This window comes from Pygocentrus nattereri, chromosome 2 (assembly GCF_015220715.1).
Source record: "Pygocentrus nattereri isolate fPygNat1 chromosome 2, fPygNat1.pri, whole genome shotgun sequence".
Taxonomy (NCBI): domain Eukaryota; kingdom Metazoa; phylum Chordata; class Actinopteri; order Characiformes; family Serrasalmidae; genus Pygocentrus; species Pygocentrus nattereri.
The window spans coordinates 7,305,638-7,318,137 of NC_051212.1; the positions used below are offsets into that span (position 1 = coordinate 7,305,638).

The window sequence follows — 12,500 nt, forward strand, 5'->3', positions numbered from 1 at the left end:
CTCACACACACTCACTCACACTGTTACCATTGTGGAGAAACCTGTTCTTTGGACAGCGACGTTATTCTGTTTATCCAGTTTATTACTTTCAGCTTAAATCTGAGCCTGTAAATATTCACTGTTTACACTCAGTACAACAATAACAACTACAACAACTACTACTATAACAACAGCTACTCACCAAGTCAGGAACACAGGCTTGTGATGAGGTTCAGTTTATTCTGCAGTGATTACAACTACTACTACTACTTCTACTACTACTACAAGTACTACTACAACAACAACAACAACTACTACTACTACTACTACTACTACTACAACAGCTACTCACCAAGTTAGGAACACAGGCTTGTGATGAGGTTCTGTTTATACAACAACAACAACAACAACAACAACAACAACAACAACAACAACAACAACAACAACAACAACTACTACTAGTATAGCTACTGCAACAACTACTACAACAACTACTACTACAACAACAACTACTACTACAACAACTACTACTACAACAACAACTACTGCAACTACTACTACTACAAAAAAATACTACAACACCTACTACTACTACTACAACAACAGCTACTACAAAACTACTACTACAACAATAACAACATCTACAACAACTATTACTACCACAAATACTACAAAAACAACTACTCACCAAGTCATAAACACAGGCTTGTGGATGAGGTTCAGTTTATTCTGCTGTGATTAAAACAACAACTACTACTACAAGTACTACTACTACTACTACAAGTACTACAACTACTATAATAAGTACTACAACAACAACAACCATAACTACTACTACTACTACAACTACTACAAAACTACGACTACAACAATGACAACTACAACAACTATTACTACCACAACTACTATAACAAAAACTACTCACCCAGTCAGGAACACAGGCTTGTGGATGAGGTTCTGTTTATTCTGCAGTGATTACAACAACAACAACAATTACAACAATAACTACTACAAATACAACTAATATAATAACAACTACTACTGCTACTACTACAAAAAGTACTACTACAACAACACCACCTACTACAACAGGCTTCATTCATACTGTGGTCAGTGTATCTGATCCCAGCTGGACTCACTGTTAACAGTGTCACTTCATGCTCCTTATTAATTACAGTCAAACTCACTGCAGTCTGTCTCCAATTTACAGTGTGAATATGAAATATTAGCTGAGTTTCACCTCAAATATAACAGAGTGAACACACAGAAATCAGAGAAACACCATTTGGTGGGCACCATTAAAAACTACAGCCTTGTAACTCCGAGCATTTCACTGCTATCGGACCAAAACCTCGTATCTCCACTTTTGTCACTTCTCGGTTTATGAAATAATTTGAAGAGGCATGTTGGCCTTTATATTGTCTGTGAAGTTCATGAAGGATGGAGCAAAATAAACGGCCAAAATTGACTTGGAAAACATTCCGGTTCCATTGACTTGCATTGAAAGTAATGCAGGTTTTTCCCTTCTACTGTAAAGCTACTGTTTTAGAAACAGGAGGAGCGATAAATAGACAGAAATACAGTAAAGAAATGATGAGTGATCGTCTACAGTGTCTGATTTTTATACAGAATATACGGCCTACAGATTAAAGAGATTCATCATCATCCGCACTACAGCGCTGTTACACTGAGAGGACCAGACGTACCTGTGGGTCTCCACCACTGGACGCAGCGGAGCGACTGCAGGGGTGGTCGTAGTGGACGAGGGGGGAGAAAAGGGCAGCCAGGACACCAAAACGGGCAGATCCACCGAGAATATTCACAGATACGAACAAACAAAAGAACAGAGGAAAACAAACGAGGCGATTTAACCCAAAAACCAGATGCAGCAGGACCTCAACACGAGTTCAGCCGGACCTGCTTCAGCTGCGCGCCCTGCACTTCAGCTCATTCTGAAAGTGGATGGTTTATATACACTTCTGCAATTCAGCGCCGCCTTTTAGACAGGAAACACGTCTCTCTCCCTCTTTCTCTCTCTGTGTAACCCAGTCACCCTGCAGACTCTACACATGCAGTCACAGTTCCAATTCATGGCGAGCGGAAACCGCAGAGTCTGCCTGCCTCTCCCTCTCTCTCTCTGTGTGTTTCTGAGTGGGTGGAGAGGCTGTGAGTGTGAGAGCGCGTACAGACTGATCTGAGTGGGTGGAGAGGCTGTGAGTGTGAGAGCGCGTACAGACTGATCTGAGTGTGTTTCCCCCACTCTTCTCTCTTACTTTCCTGTTTCCTTTTGCTTTCATTTTAGTGTGTGACAGTACAATGTGGTGTAGGTTAGTGGGCGTTTGAGCAGAATTTTAAAAATTCGTGCCATTTTTGAACATTGCGCCTTTGTCTTTCTGTGTGTGTGCACCTGCAGTGGGGTGGACAGGATGCTGTTTTTAGATGTTCTGTGTAAAACGCTGGGTGGCTGCAGCAGTGATGACTATTTAGTTTTAGCTGGTGATTTTAACTGCACAGAGTCCAGTGCAGATAGTCTCACTCAGAACCGCACGCTGCTTCGCGTAGACGGCTGGTCCAGCTAATCAACACACATGAGCTCTGTGATATTTGGAGGTTTCTAAATGACCAACAAAAACAGTACCTGGCACATACAAGTGAGAACCGTATCTCTCTAGCAAGACTCCACAGATTTTACTGTTTTAAGCATCATCTTAGTGTTTTTAGACATTGCCAAATCTCACCGGTTGCCTTGTCTGACCACAGTTTAGTCCACTGTACAATGGGTGTGAGGCATATAAAGCCAAGGAGTTCGTATTGGCTATTTAACACATCCTTGGTGGATGATGCACATTTTAGAGACACTTTAATTTCTTTTGGCGTGGATTTCAAGCAACTAAGACTACTTTTCAGTCTTTACAGCAATGGTGGGACTTTGGCAAGGTCCAGATAAAACAGCTCTGTCAGCAGTATACTTACAGCGTCACGAATGACATAGCCCAGTCACTGAAGAGTCTTGACATAGAAATAGGGGAACTCCAAAACTTGACAGAGTCCACAGGAAATCGAGGCGATATTGAGGCACTCAAAACTAAAAAAGTGGCACTTGCTGATCTGCTTGTGTGGCCGTAGTAATATAGCAAACCCGACTATGACACCTGGGGAATTTCACCCCAGGACTGTATTCTAAAGTCTCCAATACACACACACACACACACACACACGCGAAAGTGCGGTGCACATGAACTCACACCACAGCAAGTAAGGCGCCAAACCACGAGTGAACAGACAGAAAGGGGGGCATCCAAATGTCCTACAAGAAGAAGAATTAGAATTTCACAATTGCTCCGACCACTAGACCCACAGGACACCTCACAGCCAACAAAGTTTTCCCAGTAATAACAAATAATAATACTTTAAAAACAATCCCACGCTAAACCAAACACTGCTGCCAAAGTAAATGAAACAGTAAGTCAATTAAACAGAAAAACACGACATAAGGCATCAATTGATAACCAAAAGCAAAATATAATCTGTTCAACTAGAACAAGACAACCAAGAAGCAAATTCAACAAAACAAGCAAAAGTAAATTAAAATAGGGAAAAAAAACAAAAAAAAAAAAAACACACACAACACACACACCAAGCAGCGTAACCGACACAGCAACACCGACACAGCAACACCGACACAGCAGCGGCTCCAATTTCACTACGTAGGTATCAAAATATTTCTTCGTTCCAGTCGCCAGGCGCCACCCGGACTGGTCACTGGCGACGCTCACGCAGGGCCTTCGGCTGCTGCTATACACGGCTCACACCCTGTTACCTGTTGCCCCAAACCACAGCACACCTACAATGAACAGACATTAGCGGTATAAGCTACCAGTACCCACCAAACTATGCGGAGTACCGCGTACCTGCCTACGGATAGGTGCTGCTCCAGCACAATCAGATTATAAAATGCAGTGAAGCCACAACAAACGGCTACAGCGTTTAAGCGGTTTCCGAGAGCTCTGCGCCAACACACCGTCGACACAGAATGGGGAGAGAAGCTTGCCTAGACCAGCACACCTGCACAGGGACGTTACCCATTAATGTTAAAACCGCAAGCCAAAGTAGCGCCACATTTAGGGGCAACCTACCGTTCGATGACCATCAGCCAAGTCCCAACAGACCACAGCAAAGTGAGGATATGCCTACACCCAGTACCATCGTACATATATATATGCTAAAGCTAATGCTCACACCTAATTGTATCCACCTGGCGCTTCCGTAAAGGGCGGGGGAGGAAACAACGCATCACCTTGACTACGGTTGCTGTCAAGACTCGCATCACACTCGTAGCCAGGCACGGGCTTCACTGGCTACACTTGGGGTAAAAGCGCAGGGGGCTCTGGTCCGGTCACACTTTCAGAAAGTGGCACAGATGGATGCTGCGTCCAAATTCTTCTTTAGTCTGGAGCGCAAGAATGGCCAAAGGAGGTGTATACATGCCCTGCGGTCTGAATCTGGAGCTCTACTTTCAGACCCTGCAGGGATTCGTAGTCATGCAGCTAAGTTTTATGGAGAGCTCTACACCTCTGAATACAGTGAGCAACCAGAGCTGGAAAAAAGTTTCTTTGACGGTCTTCCGAAGCTTGTGGAAGACTCTTCATTGGGCCTTGAGAGGCAGCTCTCCCTGGTGGAGCTGAGTGATGCTCTGCAGGGTATGGAGTGCGGGAAAGCACCGGGTATTGATGGACTCCCAGTAGAATTTTATAAGTCCTTTTGGCCGGTGATTGGCGAGGACTTGCTGGAAGTTCTCAATGACAGCCCGCTAAGGGGAGACTGCCGTCAAGTTGCAGAAGGGCTGTGCTGACCCTGTTGCCTAAAAAGGGTGACCTTCATGAGCTCAAGAACTGGAGACCTGTCTCGTTGCTCTGCTGTGATTACAAGTTGCTCTCAAAAGTGCTGGCAGTCAGACTGAAAGAGGTCCTGGGACAGGTCATCCATCATGACCAGACGTACTGCATTCCAAGCAGGTCAGTTTTCGACAAGATTTTTTAATTCGAGATATTTTGGACGTCTCAAGACTACTGGGCTTAGATACTGGTCTTATTTCTTTGGATCAGGAAAAGGCTTTTCACTGGGTTGAGCATGAGTATTTGTGGAAAGCTCTCTCAGCTTTTGGGTTCAGCCCAGGTCTTATAGCCAAGATCAGGGCTTTGTATTGTGACGCTGAAAGTATTCTGAAAGTTAACGGTGGTTAAGGCTCCTTTTAAAGTTCAGAGGGGGATAAGGCAGGGATGTCGTCTGTCTGGCATGTTGTATGCATTGGCAATAGAACCTCTCACACAGATTAAGGCACGTTCTCTCTGGTTTTAGTGTACCAACCTGTAACCCAAAGATTTAACTATCTGCCTATGCTGACGATATAATTGTGATTGCTAAGACTCAGTCTGACGTTGACAACTTAATCAGCACTGTACACAGGTTTGGTAGAATTTCTTCTGCCAAGGTTAATTGGAGCAAAAGTGAGGCTCTGTTGGTGGGAATCTGGTTAAGTGGTGCACCCAGACTACTACAAGGTTGAAGTGGGCCAGCAAAGGTTTTAAGTACTTGGGGGTGTTTTTGGGTGATCAGCAAACGGAGCAAAGAAACTGGGAAGGGCTCCATGAAAAAGTCAAAGGTCGACTCTGTAGGTGGACCTTTTTATTCTCCAACTCTTCCATCTCCCACTCTCCCAGAAGCCGTGCAGTAGCTGTGCTGACACACACACACACACACACACACACACACACACACACTCTCACTCACACACACACACACACACACACACATACATACATACACATACACACTGTTACCATTGTGGACAAACCTGCCTGTTCTTTGGACAGCGATGTTATTCTGTTTATCCAGTTTATTACTTTCAGCTTAAATCTGAGCCTGTAAATATTCACTGTTTACACTCAGATTTCTTTCTCTGTATTTCTTTATACTGTTTTTAATTCCATGAGTTTCTTTATAGTTGTGTGAGTGATGAATAATGAAATTTACTACAATTAAAAAAACTGACTCTGAGTGAAGTTTCTCTGTTTGTCCTGCACTGTAGTAAACCAACACTGCTTTAATTCTGTCAAAGCTGATGTAAAAACGGGTGTCATACTGACCTCTGCTGGTCAACAGAGGGGACCAGTTTCTGCTGTTCTCCTTCAGAGCTCGCCTGCAGAGCTGAAGGTCCAAGCAAATCGTTTTTGAAAAGGATTTTCTCCAAATAGTCAAAGATGTGATCCAAGATTTGATGGTGTTGGAGTTTATCAGAGGAGGAAATGATGTGGAACCTGGTTGGCTGGTTTGGAGGAAGTGATGATTTTATAAGGTCGTTGCTGTTTCAGATTTCACGCGATGAAGTCATGAATAAAAGTGGTCAGTAAATTCTCAGAATGTGTAACTGTGTTTATTATGAAAAGCGTTTTTTCTCATCGTGACATCTGAGAACTTTATTAGACGGTTAGTGAATCTCATCAGTGCAGTCCTGTTGTAGATCTTCTTCTAAGATCAGTCAGAGTCCCTCACAACTCCATCACCCTCCTACAAACATCTCAGAGTTACTCAGAAGCTCCACTTAGCAGAGCTTTTCATTAGTTACACAGTGACTGTAGGGTGTTTATCAAATCTGATCCTGGACCTGTTCTCCTTTTATGAGACACCATATCAATATCACCCTGATTAGCCAATATAAGGCAGGTTGGCAAATAATGCTTTGGATGTGATTGGCTGATTCAGCCTTTGACTGACAGTGGCTCCTCCCATCAGTCTGACCAGCTCAGCATCTCATTTCCACCACTAATAAGGCTGAACAGCAGTGTAGAGACGGAGAATAGTCAGTAATGAGCTCTGAAAGACACTGCAGGGAACGCTGAATGAGAAGAGCAGTGAAAGGGTTTAGATGAACAGAAGAAAGGATGAGAGAGGACAGAAAGAATAAGAACCATCTGCAGACGTCAGGTGAACAGGTGAGCTGCCCCTCAGATAATCCAGAGATTTTTATTAATGAAGGTTTATCTTATCCAGCTGTTCTCTCTGGTTCTAGAGTCCGGTACATGAGCAGGTCAGAGTAAACAGGTTAGAACAGTGGTTTCTCTGCTCCAGTCCTGGTCTGAAGACCCCCAGGACATATTGACTGCTCTCAGCCTCAGCTCACCTGATTCAGCTCATCGGTTGGTCATTAAGAGCTTCGTGAGCTGGTTCAGGTGGCAGTTTACTCCACTGCTACGACTGCACTGGTTCATACTTTACTGTAATGTAGGTCATTAAAATGATGGAAATCATTAACTGGATTATCAGGCTGAGCTAGAAAACCTGTAAAATAACCTAAATGATGTTCATCTGAGTGAACGCAGCTCAGTGCAGTCCCTGGATGTGACGTTTGCTGGATGGAGACTAAAAGCTCAACAGCGACTCGCTAAGCTCTCTGTTTCTGACTGATGTAGGACTGAATGTGATCAATGCAGTTTCATTAAAGTGTGTTAAGTGGTCTAAAGTAGACCTGCTCTGGAGAAGCAGTAGGTCTGTGTTTGAGGCTTCACAGCTCACATCCACAGGGAGCTTTTACATGACCAGATCTGCTGGCTGGTCCAGACGTCCGTTCGTCCCTGCGGTCATTTAAAAGTCACTGAATTTACTTTGTTTTCCCGTCAGGTTATTTACTGTGAGGTGAGGACAGAAAAAGAAGGACAGAGCAGAGAAATGAAGACAAGCTGCCGTCTGAATTAACTTCTTTATTCCTGCTCTGAGTTCTTATATGGGTCATTAGTGTCCATCATAAATGATGTCCAGTCCTGGAGGTCTCTGTCCTACACGGTTCAGTCTCCTCTCCGCTCCGAGTCTCCAACTGAACTCCTGAATGATCTGATCATGGATGTGTTGGGCAGAGAGAACATGAACCTGAATTAATGCACGTTCAGTTCATCCACACGTTCACACGTCTCTTCAGTTTCCCTTTTCTTTTCATTACGTTACTTTATTTTAAACCTGAGATTTTAAGTCTTCCTGAGTTTAAATGACTTCTTCATGAATGTAAACATGTTATGACGTCCACGATGTCCATATTCCCTACATTTCTGCAGGTCTTCTCCTTTATAAGCAGCTCAGATGGAGGACGCTGGATGACTGACAGGTCAGTAAAATGTGTTTGTGAATGTCTGTAGTTTTCTGGCCAAACTGCCTCGATGTTTCTCTCACTGGACGCTGCTTGTGTTTCAGTCTTTACTGCAGATGATCTGCTGTGGAGGTCATTCACAGATTCAGCTCCGTCACTCAGTCAGAGTCACTAAGACTGTAAAGTGAAGCATGTTTACTGGACTCTGGACTCTGTACAGCCCCTCAGGTTTGATGTTATTGACCTGTGGGATCTTGTTACCATTCAGATGGGATGTTTTAGACGGTGCATGACAGTCTCAGCATTTTGATGCATGTAAGACGGCTTTAGGTTCTGCATTGATGATTGGGCTGAAAAGATGAAGAGCAGAAATCACAGTTTGAAGATGGTTTTTAGATGATTTTCATGTGCTTGCTGAGTTTAACTTGTGCCCAGGGTCCCATGAAGACCATGACTGATCCCTGATATATACAGTATAGTTCAAACCGTTCGCACTGCTTACTGTATTTAAAGACTTTCATATAGAAAACTGTGGAAATGTTTACTGTAAATGTTATTAAACACATGGGAAATATTTACCCTGTTCATTATGGTTTTACATCTTCCTCCATTCTTTAATTTATTGTGTAATGTATTAAGTATTAAAATATCAGTCAAATAATAACATAAGTGGTAAAATAATCCTGCTTTATCAATTTTGTGTTCATGATGAAATGATTGTTACATTTTTAGTAGGAATGTTTGACTTTACTGTACAAATGCTGACTATTCCAATATCAAATCTAATAGTTATATATTATGTTATTCTACACACACACACATATATAAAGAAAAATAGTATATAATGAAGGAATGAAAACATCTTACCTCAAAGACAGTAACTTTACAGGAAAAGAAAAAAAAACTTTTCTTTTGAATGTAAGTCAGTGGAACCAGACGTCTTTTAGTCATATTGGGCCATTTCTTTTGGTTCATTCTTTATTAAATGTACAGACAATGTAAAGGACAACACTGAGCATATTGGATAAGAAGAAAGACGACTGTACTCTGGTTCCAAGCAGCTCACCCAAGACCACTTGGCCATGTCTTAGTCCAAAACAGTTCCACAATATTCTGTGTGGCTTCTGTCATATCAGCCTTGTGGACGAGTATAAAGACGTTCTAGAGTAAAACGTACGAGCCTCAGTGAGTCTTTCAGTCCATCCAGTTTTCTGTCAGACCTTTAAATTCATCTGATGAGACACAAACACACCCAGACCCAACATTTTACCCAGAAATGAGGAAATAATAACACTCTGTCTGAATCAAACACACAGTACATGAGGCTGATGTACAGGAACCATCACACTGTTCACAGTCCACAACAGAAGCATCAGCCTTTCAGAGTAACGTTAACTTTTTCAAAACTATTCACACCCTTTTCTGCAGAGACGGGCTGCTGGTTACTGTTCACTCATTTGGCCAGATGATGTCAGTGTAACATCGATTACAGGCTACAAGGTCCGAAAACAGGGTCAACTAAGAAAGCAGTGCTTTAAATAAACTGATCAAAAATATAAACACAACACTTTTACTGTAGAGATTTGACTGAAACTCCACAGAAACGATGGATCCCGACACAGAATTACCATAACAGTGTCTGCAGCAGTGAGACTCCGAAAAATAAACTGGACTCTGCTGTAAAACCAAAGCAAAACCAAGAGTTTCTCTTATAAAGTCTACACACACTTAATAATGACACAGAAACAATGGCATTAAATCAACACACTGGAGGAAAGTGAGGGTCTGAGTAAAACAGAGAAGTAAGACTAAGATCAGATTAGAGTCCTTCACTGGTCCCACTGTAGGGACGTTTACAGAGCTACAGCATCAAAGGCTCAGCAAAGCCCTCAAAGACGAGCAACAAGAGAGAATTAACAAGGTAGTGACTTTATTAATCACTTAACACGGTTACAGGTTGTTGCTTATTACCATGTTTGCACAATATATAAGATAAAACAATATAAACTATATTCTTCACAAAATTTAACAATAAAAACAAATACAAATAAACAAAATACAAATAAAAAGCTAAAGAATCTTTAATGGACTGTGCCTGGAGAAAGGTCATCACTACTCTTTGGTCTTCTCTGCATTGATTAGGAGCTGGTTCCTCAGACACCAGCCCACACAGCCCTGGGTCAGTTCTCTGTGCTCTCTGTCCTCCACACAGCCCTGGGTCAGTTCTCTGTGCTCTCTGTCCTCCACACAGTCCTGCGTCAGTTCTCTGTGCTCTCTGTCCTCCACACAGTCCTGCGTCAGTTCTCTGTGCTCTCTGTCCTCCACACAGTCCTGGGTCAGTTCTCTGTGCTCTCTGTCCTCCACACAGTCCTGGGTCAGTTCTCTGTGCTCTCTGTTGTCCACACAGTCCTGGGTCAGTTCTCTGTGCTCTCTGTCCTCCACACAGTCCTGCGTCAGTTCTCTGTGCTCTCTGTTGTCCACACAGTCCTGGGTCAGTTCTCTGTGCTCTCTGTCCTCCACACAGTCCTGGGTCAGGCCTCAGTTCTCTGTCGTCCTCGTCTGTAATGAGAACTTCTTTAGATGACGGTGATTAAATGAATGTAATGCTGCACTTAATCAGTTTAATACTTCACGGCTCCAACACATCAGCTAATTATCAAACCAGTGAAAGAGATAATTCATGTAACTCACCACAGAAATCAATGAATATATCGAGACTGCGGCTCCTCGTTATTTCACTGCTCTCTTCCTCTTTCCTCACATCACACTCTTCACTCTCTTCCCCACTGACTGAGGAGGAAACAGTGAAACCTTTAATCATATATTTCATTATTAATGATCCACATTCAACAGGTCCAGTTCATTACTTCCACTGTTTCATATAAAAGCTGACCAGCTTGAAACTAGTGTTACTCCAATCGCTGCACTGGGACACGAAGGCCGTCGCCTGTTTTACATTAAACTTCAAACAGGAAATTTCTGAACCCTCTACATGATCATAATATCACAGGCTGTAAAAGTGTCTGCTGTGTTTAGTGTCTCTGTAAAACCCACCTGTACAGCTCTCTGGGGGGTTTCTCAGTGTCAGTAATATCTGGATACCTCTCTTCACCAGTTAAAGGCTCTGTTCTTCTTCTTTCTCTCCTCTTACATCTTCTGTTTCTGTTCTTCTGGTAATCCATTTTCCCACCAGCAGCTGTTGTATCTCTTGTATCTGCAAGATAAAAGTACTCGCTGTTAACAGTGTCACCATTAAAACTACAGCCTTGTAACTCCGAGCATTTCACTGCTGTCGGAACAAAACCTCGTATCTCCACTTTTGTCACTTCTCGGTTTATGAAATAATTTGAACAGGCATGTTGGCCTTTATATTGTCTGTGAAGTTCATGAAGGATGGAGCAAAATAAACGGCCAAACTTCACTTGGAGAACATTCCGGTTCCATTGACTTGCATTGAAAGTAATGCAGGTTTTTCCCTTCTACTGTAAAGTTTCCACTTTAGAAACAGGAGGAGCGATAAATAGACAGAAATACAGTAAAGAAATGATGAGTGATCGTCTACAGTGTCTGATTTTTATACAGAATATACGGCCTACAGATTAAAGAGATTCATTTATATGATAAAATAAAAGAAAGTGAACAGCCTTGTAAAAGTAGTAAATATTACACTAATATTTAGACTAAATGCTGTGTTAAGTGCGCTGATGGTCAGTACTGACCTCCTCAGTGTGTCCAGACTGAATAGCCCACTGAATACTAACTAGAAGAACTAGAGCCCAGCGCAGCCACATTCAATAATATGTGAAGACCCCTCCCCAAAAGTAGCCCAGAGATATATTTACAGCTACGAACAACAGACAAACAAACAAAAGAACAGAGGAAAACAAACGAGGCGATTTAACTGAAAACCAGATGCAGCAGGACCTCAACACGAGTTCAGCCGGACCTGCCCTGCACTTCAGCTCAGTCCGAGTCGGCTGCCCCAGCGCCGGCTTTATAGACAGCCTCTGGCAGTGGAGGTTTCTATTCAGTCTCTCTCCGCCAGTGAGCGTTTGTAGTCAGCTGCTTTGCTTTCTCTTTCTCCCTCTCTCTACATCGATTTTAAACGTCTCTATAAGGGAACAACTGAATGCGGTCAGAGTCTACCACGTGTCGATGTTCTCTCTGTGCTGCTGTGGGGGTGTTTTAGCTGTTCTCCATGGCAGAAGAGAGGTGAGCCAGCACTGAGATGAGACGCGAGAGCCCACGTTAAGTGGAAGAACAGTTCGACTAAGAGCTGCATAATAACAGAGTGACAGTTCATTTGAAGGCCCACAAGACACACATCTTTCTGTCTCACACAAACCACAGACACCCACACAGCTGTTCTTGTATCTTGTATCAT

The 12,500-nt window shown here is 42.8% G+C and overlaps 3 long non-coding RNA genes across 6 annotated transcripts in view; 1 reads left to right on the forward strand and 2 right to left on the reverse strand.

Annotated features, from left to right (window-relative positions):
* LOC119265211 overlaps window positions 1-2,085 on the reverse strand; it is a 6,630-nt gene extending 4,545 nt beyond the window's left edge. Inside the window, exons 1-2 of one of the 2 annotated variants that reach the window (XR_005131484.1) lie at window positions 1,686-2,085; window positions 905-945 (exon numbers count right to left, since the gene is read on the reverse strand). This is a non-coding gene — a long non-coding RNA (uncharacterized LOC119265211). The remainder of the gene's footprint in view (window positions 1-904; window positions 946-1,685) is intronic. The other variant, XR_005131482.1, reaches the window with a different exon arrangement.
* A 4,673-nt stretch (window positions 2,086-6,758) lies between these two features.
* LOC119265171 lies at window positions 6,759-8,488 on the forward strand. Its single transcript, XR_005131459.1, has 3 exons — window positions 6,759-6,971; window positions 8,085-8,134; window positions 8,221-8,488. It is a non-coding gene; the product is annotated as an uncharacterized LOC119265171 (long non-coding RNA).
* Window positions 8,489-10,456: 1,968 nt separating this feature from the next.
* Window positions 10,457-12,500, reverse strand: part of LOC119265205 — a 6,604-nt gene continuing 4,560 nt past the window's right edge. Inside the window, exons 2-5 of one of the 3 annotated variants that reach the window (XR_005131476.1) lie at window positions 11,836-12,062; window positions 11,171-11,330; window positions 10,808-10,906; window positions 10,457-10,675 (exon numbers count right to left, since the gene is read on the reverse strand). This is a non-coding gene — a long non-coding RNA (uncharacterized LOC119265205). The remainder of the gene's footprint in view (window positions 10,676-10,807; window positions 10,907-11,170; window positions 11,331-11,835; window positions 12,063-12,500) is intronic. The other 2 variants (XR_005131478.1, XR_005131477.1) reach the window with 2 other exon arrangements.